General features: G+C 40.7%; 1 non-coding gene across 1 annotated transcript; it reads left to right on the forward strand.

Annotated features, from left to right (window-relative positions):
• The first annotated feature begins 721 nt into the window (after positions 1–721).
• Positions 722–794, forward strand: TRNAT-UGU (transfer RNA threonine (anticodon UGU)). The gene has a single exon. It is a non-coding gene; the product is annotated as a tRNA-Thr (tRNA).
• Positions 795–9,740: the final 8,946 nt, after the last annotated feature.

A 9,740-nucleotide genomic window follows, 5' to 3' on the forward strand; every position in this document is an offset into this window, starting at 1 on the left:
CAAGAATGTCTACCATACCTGTAAGTAATTCAGCCTATACTGTCTTGACATCTATACAAAAGAGTTCTGAGTTAGGCCAGACTGTATGACTTCTGATAAGTCTGGGGCTGTAATTTCTAAACTCTCTGAGTCTGCAACTTCTGTGGGCAGTTTTGTGCCTTGTCTCCAACAGTGTACTTGTATTTCCAATTTTGTGGCAGTTCCACAGGATTACTGTGAATTCAACTCTGTTAAAGAACTTAGCAAAGATGCCCTATCTTTACATGTGATTCAGGAAACTGAAAGTTCTGGATCTGCTGTTGTGTGTTCATATGATCTTACTTTATCACCTGCTTGTGTTACTGAGGATTTAGAAAGCAAAAAAGTAATCCAGCTCCTCATATAAAAAAAATGACCTTTATTATTTCATCATGGGTAAGATAATAACCAGCAACGTTTAGGGCCTAGCTCTGCCCTTCAACATGCATCATGATGGGCTGAGCTAGGCCTGAAACATTGCTGTTTATTATTGGACCCATGATGAAATAATAAAGCTCATTTTTTTATATAATGCGCTGGAGGACCTTTTTGCTTTCTATGTGGCTGTTTGAGACTTGGTAAGTCTCCTCCGTGCATTCCTATAACAGGTGCTGTCTCCATTTGTCATTTCTGTGATTACTGAGGATTTGTCTGATGGCTATTCCACCATTGAGGAGAACTCTGATGATGGTGAGCCAGAAATGGCTCCATAGCTCAGGGGTTAGAGCACTGGTCTTGTAAACCAGGGGTCGCGAGTTCAAATCTCGCTGGGGCCTGATTCCTTTCTACCGTCAAATTCTATGTTTCTATAGTTAGAGGGTAGCAGATTCAGGAGAAATTTAAGGAAGCATTTTTTTACAGAAAGGGTGGTGGATTCATGGTATGAACTTCCATTTGAGGTGGTAAACACAAAGACTGTAAAGGAATTTAAAAATGCCTGGGACATGCATATGGCTATCCTAAGGAAAAAGTAACATGTAATATGGGTAGACTTGATGGGCCTTTTTGGTTCTTATCTACCGTCAAATTCTATGTTTCTATATGTTTCTATGAGCCCCAGACTGCTATTCGGACAGAGGGGCCCTCTGGGCTTCTTTCCAGACCCTTCTAGTCAAAGACTAAAGGTCCGATTTATCAAACTCTGTATGGAGCTTGAGGCCCCTGTTTCTGTGCGAGCATTCAGGCTCACCAGAAAAGAAAATTTATGCTTACCTGATAAATTTATTTACTTCCGTATACGGTGAGTCTACGGTTTCATCAATTACTGTTGGGAATATTACTCCTGGCCAGCAGGAGGAGGCAAAGAGCACCACAGTTATACTATTAAGTATCACTTCCCATCCCACAACCCCCAGTCATTCGACCGAAGGAAAATGGAGAAAAATAGAAGTAACACAAGGTGTAGAGGTGCCTGAGGTTTAGTCAAAAACTAACTGTCTTGGGGGGGCGGAGCAAGTTCTGCATCTGAGCGGTCACATTTTACAATAGCTCCGGACTGGCTCTGAAAATCTCTCTATATTTAACCTCTCAGTGCAGCCTAAATCACTCCTAAACCAGGGTACATGATACTAGGAGATGTCACCAACACCCGGTAACTTGAATACAGAAGATTATTATCTACTATCCCGTGAAGGGAATTGACACAGCCTCTGGGGAACGGACATCTTTTTTTTTTCCACGAGGCACCCTATCTATATTTTAAGGACATTAGATCAGCAGAAGTGGTCCCTGGTGATATGCTCAACTTTAACATGGAGGAATCATCCTTATCTATATGTGCTCTTTTAAGAGAACTAGAGTGCAATATTGATGTAAGCTTTACAGATCTAATGACCATTGCTCGAGATGAGATCCATAAGAGGGATATTCAACAGCCACTGAGACCAATTCTCGACACTACAGCAAAACTCGCTTCAGAGCCTTATGTCAGAAGGCACTCACTAGCTACTCCAATCCCACCTATAACCTTAGGCAGTAAAGAACAAGAAGAGAATACCACAAGGCCCACAATTTCATCATGTTGCAGCACAACTGAGAAATCGGACGCTGAATGGGCAGACGCGGAGGACCTGTAAATTAATTTTCAGCCACCTTTGATATCCCCACTTGTGAATGAAACCAGCCTGTTTGGGGGACCTGGTCACTCACCTCGGACCTGCCACGTGGGATGTGTGGCCGATTTCCTGCTGCGGGGTCGGAGGTTTCTAACTCCCTCGAAATACAGAGCTGGCAAATGGGAGACGCATCTCCGGGCGCTTACCTAAAATTTCAGGAGCACTCAAAGTCCAGTGTACAAGAGTCCAAGGATACTCATTAATTACCTTGATTGGTCTCCCTTTGTATCTACTCGGGTACTGGAAGTATTTCAGTTTGGTCCTGCGACTTCCCTGGTTGTAAGGGGTATCAGATGAAGACATGCTGCATGCTGTTAGCGAGTTAGTGAACTGACTTTGGGTTCCACTGGTTCACACCCTTCACTAGCGGTTATGTTGTACCTTGGTTAACTGACTCTTTTTGTTAATATTATTTGATATGTATTATGTGCAGCTTTTCAGAGTTTTATATGGCAATTAGTAACACAAATTCATAGCAGGTTTTAGCCTGTGCTGAGTCTGGATGTGAGAGGAATGTTAACGTGAATTCAGTAAAATGTAGATGTTAAAATTTTAGCTTTAGTTCTATTAAGGTTCTACTGCTCCTCACCATCATATGACATACATATTTGCATTTTTTTCTTTTTTTTTCCCCCATTACTTGTATCAGCAATACTTTCTATTGTCAATTGGGCTACTCCTGTAGACAGCCTAAACAAGAATCTTATCTGTATTTATCCAAGAGGCCAATTGACTTGTATATTACACATAGCAGTGTGCATATATCTATTTCCATCCTTTTGTAATAGTCCTTTAAGATCCAGGGCTTCATTAACTGAGGTATCCTACCTCTCACCAATGCCCTTTTTACTCAACTACACCCAGACTAATACCCTCTCTTGACATTAACTTGACATCTCTAAGAAATACCTTAATGCGTAATAACTCACAATTAAACGCTAACATAGTTTAGGTGTACTTTACATTAATGTTACGATGAGCTATGTTTGAGCTGTGTATACTTAAAATACTATCCTCCTCATATCTAACATATTGTTAATGCAAGGTTTTACAATCGCGCCTCATGCACGCTAAATCCATACCAAAGCCCATTGCCTTGTTAGCGTGTAATGCGTAAGACACCTGTTGTACCTCCTACCTAAATTCTTAGCATATGCAGTCAGTTTGCTCACATAAATTAGGTTACCTATATATATTGTAGTTATATAACTATCTGTTGAATATCAATGTACCCTATTTCCCTTAGAGCCCTGTTGCTCCTTCACAGCACTGCCACACCTTTTAACTCTCTACCTTAGCGGTAGGCCTACCCCCAGCACATAGCCTATATAAAGATATTATACAGGGAGTGCAGAATTATTAGGCAAATGAGTATTTTGACCACATCATCCTCTTTATGCATGTTGTCTTACTCCAAGCTGTATAGGCTCGAAAGCCTACTACCAATTAAGCATATTAGGTGATGTGCATCTCTGTAATGAGAAGGGGTGTGGTCTAATGACATCAACACCCTATATCAGGTGTGCATAATTATTAGGCAACTTCCTTTCCTTTGGCAAAATGGGTCAAAAGAAGGACTTGACAGGCTCAGAAAAGTCAAAAATAGTGAGATATCTTGCAGAGGGATGCAGCACTCTTAAAATTGCAAAGCTTCTGAAGCGTGATCATCGAACAATCAAGCGTTTCATTCAAAATAGTCAACAGGGTCGCAAGAAGCGTGTGGAAAAACCAAGGAGCAAAATAACTGCCCATGAACTGAGAAAAGTCAAGCGTGCAGCTGCCAAGATGCCACTTGCCATCAGTTTGGCCATATTTCAGAGCTGCAACATCACTGGAGTGCCCAAAAGCACAAGGTGTGCAATACTCAGAGACATGGCCAAGGTAAGAAAGGCTGAAAGACGACCACCACTGAACAAGACACACAAGCTGAAACGTCAAGACTGGGCCAAGAAATATCTCAAGACTGATTTTTCTAAGGTTTTATTGACTGATGAAATGAGAGTGAGTCTTGATGGGCCAGATGGATGGGCCCGTGGCTGGATTGGTAAAGGGCAGAGAGCTCCAGTCCGACTCAGACGCCAGCAAGGTGGAGGTGGAGTACTGGTTTGGGCTGGTATCATCAAAGATGAGCTTGTGGGGCCTTTTCGGGTTGAGGATGGAGTCAAGCTCAACTCCCAGTCCTACTGCCACCTGTACCACTGCTTAAAGACACCTTCTTTAAGCAGTGGTACAGGAAGAAGTCTGCATCCTTCAAGAAAAACATAATTTTCATGCAGGACAATGCTCCATCACACGCGTCCAAGTACTCCACAGCGTGGCTGGCAAGAAAGGGTATAAAAGAAGAAAATCTAATGACATGGCCTCCTTGTTCACCTGATCTGAACCCCATTGAGAACCTGTGGTCCATCATCAAATGTGAGATTTACAAGGAGGGAAAACAGTACACCTCTCTGAACAGTGTCTGGGAGGCTGTGGTTGCTGCTGCATGCAATGTTGATGGTGAACAGATCAAAACACTGACAGAATCCATGGATGGCAGGCTTTTGAGTGTCCTTGCAAAGAAAGGTGGCTATATTGGTCACTGATTTGTTTTTGTTTTGTTTTTGAATGTCAGAAATGTATATTTGTGAATGTTGAGATGTTATATTGGTTTCACTGGTAAAAATAAATAATTGAAATGGGTATATATTTGTTTTTTTTTAAGTTGCCTAATAATTATGCACAGTAATAGTCACCTGCACACACAGATATCCCCCTAAAATAGCTATAACTAAAAACAAACTAAAAACTACTTCCAAAACTATTCAGCTTTGATATTAATGAGTTTTTTGGGTTCATTGAGAACATGGTTGTTGTTCAATAATAAAATTAATCCTCAAAAATACAACTTGCCTAATAATTCTGCACTCCCTGTAGACTGAAATTCCTCATTATAGTAACCCATGCCCGTTTTTGTGATGTAGTTTAAGTAGATAATCATAATATGTGCAGCCAATCTATACTCAGCTTGTTACATACTCTCTTTATCACAGATGGGAGGTGGTCTATTTACTATTGCACCGGATGGAGTTTTGCTCTATCCCCTTGTGCGGGTACTAAAACACAGATCCTCTTTTTCCCCTAGCCGGCGGGGGGGAGGGGATGTTGCTGTGGAAAGTTATAATAGCTGATTGTTCTGGCTGTTTGCCTGTTTGTTGGTTTATATTTAAGCTCAACTCTCACCCTCTGCACTATTATAGCTTAAGAGATATAATGCAATCTCAAGATTGCTTCTATATATATATTATATCAGTTGCTCAAAGCTATTATAAGTTTATATTATATATATCTCCCCCCCCCCCCCATACACTACTGTGGGCCTCTGCTGGGTTTCACCCATTCTAGAATCTCAATGTCAGGGGTAATGTTATTTATCTACTTTAAAGCAGTGTTCACCCACTGTTATGTTCTGATATGTATAATTTATGTGGTTATCATTTTAAGAATTCTATTGTTTCCTGGTACAATTGGTTTATGAGTAACCATCGAACTGACCACTGTTTATTGCTATCCTGAAAACTTTAAAATGAGATTCTCAAGTTATTGTTAGCTAAGTATTGTACAATTGTCACATGTTGATATATGGGATGTAATGGTTTATTGTGTATAATATTTGCTATGATATCTGTTGATGTTTAATTATCACGAATCTCAATAAAAGATTATTTATATATTTAAAAAAAACTGTTTTGAATAAAGGGTGGGCCGTGGACTCACCGTATCTGGAAAGAAAGAAATTTATCAGGTAAGCATAAATTTTCTTTTTTTTCCTAAGATACGGTGAGTCCACGGTTTCATCAATTACTGTTGGGAATCAATACCCAAGCTAGAAGACACAGATGAATAGGGAGGGACAATACAGACAGACCTAAACAGAAGGTGCCACCGCTGGAATAACCTTTCACCCAAAAAAAGCTTAATCCGAAGCAAAAAGAACAAATTTATAAAATTTGGAAAAAGTTGCAGCCTTGAAAATCTGTTCCACAGATGTTTCATTTTGAAAGCCTAAAAAGAAGAGATAGCCCTCGTGTAAAGAGCCATAATTCTCCAGGAGACTGCAGCCTCACAGCCTTAAAAGTAAACAAATTAAACTTCTCAACCAGAGAGAAGATAAGTAGCAGTAACTCTCTGTTACAGAGAATTTTTTTTAGCACGCACAACATCCAAATTGTGCACACACAGTCCTCAAGACAAAAAATAAGGACACAGAGAGGGAACAATAAATTCCCAAACAATATCTCCACTTAGGATAACGATCCGCATTATCCGAAATAAGATAAAGTGAAACACACTGCAAGCCGAGAGAACCTAACTCTCCGAGCAGAAAATATAGCAAAAAAAAAGAAAACTCCCAAGATAAAAAGTTTTAAATCTATGGGATCTTATGGCTCAAACTGAGCTTGCTGCAAAACCTTAAAAACAAGGGTAAAACTCCAAGAGGAACAACAGACATAAACACAGGCCTTATATTAACCAGGATCTGACAAAAAGAATACACGTCTGGCACATCCGCCAGACACCTGTGTAAAAATGGATAATGCAGAAATCTGACTCTTCAGAAAACTGACTGACAAATCGTCCTTCAGACTGTCCTGCAGAAGGCTAAAACCCCTAGGAATCCTGACCCTACTTCCAAGAGGAGTCCATGGCTTCATACCAATCAGGGAAATTTACGCCATACCTTATGGTAAAAGAAACCAGTAACAGACCTGAGAGTCTGAATCATGGCACGAGGACCAATTCAGAAAAAACATGCTTAGAAAGAACTAAGCAATCAATCTCCAAGCAGAAAGCTGCAGAGAAAACTAAGTTGAATGAAAGAATGGACCCTGAATCAGAAGATCCTTCCTCAGGAACAACCACCAAGGTGGAAGAAATACATCTCCACTAAGTCTGAAAACCAGATCCTGTGACTATGCAGGAACTTATTAAAATATCGATGCTTACTCCCATTTGATAAGAGCAATGACTCGTGGAAGGAGAGCAATCAGACTGAAATCCCAAGGAACCGCCAGGGTATTTAGGAGAGCAGCCTGCTAAACACTTAAACCAAAACATAACATGGAAAATTGGCGTACTGCCATCTCCAACTCCAGTACCCCCCATGTGAGGGTAAACCTGGAAAACACCTTTGGAAGAAAATCCCAGAATGAAAAATCTGACTGCTCAAGAAGTCTGCGCCCAGCATACCCTCTTGAAGGGTGAATAGTGGATAAACTAGCATGTGAGCGTCTGCCCACCAAACAATTTACGCCAATCATGGCAAAAGAACTCCAGGTTCCTCCCAGGTGGTTAATGTAAACCACTGAGATGAAATTGTGCAACTAGAACATGAAAAACTGGATAAGACAACTGAGGCCAAGCCATCAGAGCCTTGTAGGTCACTCTCCAATCCAAGATGGATATAGGGAGAGCGGGTTCCTCCCATGTCTAGTGACCATGACTATTACTCAGGAAGGTCTCTGGAAGCATGTGCCCCGAGGCAGAACTCCTGAGAAAACCCAAATATTCTGGAGAATGCAGGAAACTATCCCGCTACCTCTCGCAAGCAAATCGAGCGCTCTAACACTAATTCCCCTCTCTGATCAACAGGGTAGATCTCGTGTCGACAGATCCATATCTGTCCTCCAAGACAGAGCAACAAGATCCTCGGTCTACTATCTGAACATGCAGAACCTCAGACTCACAGATGGATCGAGCAAAGGATTGAAGCAACCATCCGACCATTACCTCGATACATTGAGCCACTGAAGGGCTAAACAGTAGAGTGCCAAAAGAGGCAAGAGGAAAGAAAACTCTATTTTCTGACCTCTGTCATCAATATTTTCAGAGATAGGGAAACTAATCTGGTCCCAAGAAACTGCGTCTGTAGCTGAACCAAGAAAACTAATTTTCAGATTCACTTCCATTCAAGGAATGAAGAGAAACAACAAGATCTCAGTATCAGAGTTTGCTTGTTGAAAACATGGTGCATGAACCATTATGACATCCAGGAATGGCACACCAACAATTCCCTGAAACCTGATCACTGCCAATACAGCCCCTGAGAACTATGGCAAGGCCAAAGGGAAGAGTTTGACAGAAAGGCAAACCTCAGGAACTTGAAAAAACACGTCCTCCAGGACAATGGTCACTATGAACTGACCCTCCTAGACCAAAAAGAAGAATGGAACCACTGGTTTCCATTTGAAAAACGGTAGGTCTACTATAGGACGAAAATTCCATCCTTTTCAGGAACCACAAGGGGAAAGATAAAATCCTAGGCCCTGTTCTCGTACAGGAACTAGAACTATCACTCACAGAGAAGAGAAGTCCCTTTCAAAGGGTTAACCCAGGGAATGGATTCAAACCCTTGACCTATCGCTTACATAGCCAACAAGTTAACCATTGGATCACATTAGAAGCACTACAAAAATGCCTCACAGTTATCTGGCCGGCAGATAAAATTGAGAGGTAGAACCTCAGGAAGGAAAGGGATGACTACAACGTAGAAACCCTGAAGTACTATGTCTACAGCCTAACTGGGACATCTCATATCCATGTTTAAAGACAAATAGAGAGAATCCACCCCCCACTTGGACCAATCCCGGATTGGGGGAAAATTCCTTAAATAACAGAACTATTCCTGTCAGATCAGGACCAAATAAGGTCTTACCCTTGTATGGATGCACCAGAAACTTGGACTCAGAGGAAAAATTCACTGTCCAAAACGTCCCGCGGGCTAGCACCACAAAGCCAGATATCTTGGCTCCCGGCTGAAAATGCTTGATAGCATCAGAAATAAAGAATTGGCTAGCTTAAGAGCCTTAATTCTGAATGGGATGTGCTCCAAAGGAGTCTCTACCAAATAGGGATCAAAAAAGCATTGCGTGTGGATTAGTTGCGATAAATGCAGATGTTTTCAATGTGAGAACTCTTTATTTTTGTTACTGTGTCTGTCACAGTAATGGTAAAGTGAATAACTCTATTGTCATTTATTTTAGTACTTGGATTATTTCACGAAACCCATATAAGACCAACTTGTACCATTAGTTCACACTTGTCATTATGTTATACTGTGTTATGTCTAGTTCTTACTGTAGCCATATGATGCTATTGTATTAATAATGTGTCTTCAACTATATTCTAGATTTCAGATCCCTTATGTGGATCTCTGTCCCATTGAGGATACTATGCAGATTTATCAGTAAAATGAGGTGAAATGTTGTAGGGTGATATTTGGAACCGACTAGGCGAGATGGAATTCCCTATTAGTTGGGAAATTTAACTATGTATTCAATGTACCTTGCATTACTGTACTTGTGTTGTTGCCCTACAACTTGTAATTGTTTTGTGTATGTTTTCATCACCTCAATAAAAATATTTAAAAAAAAAAAAAAAAAAAAAAGCATTGCGCCAATAAGATGCTGCATTGACACAGTGGCAATATAAACTTCCATGGAAGTCACCAGCTTAGTCTATTGATCCTGAAAAGAACAGCTATCCTCTCTAGGAATTGTAGTTCTCTTAGACAGAGTAGAAATGCTCTATTCTGATATTTAATGGAGTCAGCGACAGGAAACATTGTCT

This window comes from Bombina bombina, chromosome 2 (genome assembly GCF_027579735.1).
Source record: "Bombina bombina isolate aBomBom1 chromosome 2, aBomBom1.pri, whole genome shotgun sequence".
Taxonomy (NCBI): Eukaryota; Metazoa; Chordata; class Amphibia; order Anura; family Bombinatoridae; genus Bombina; species Bombina bombina.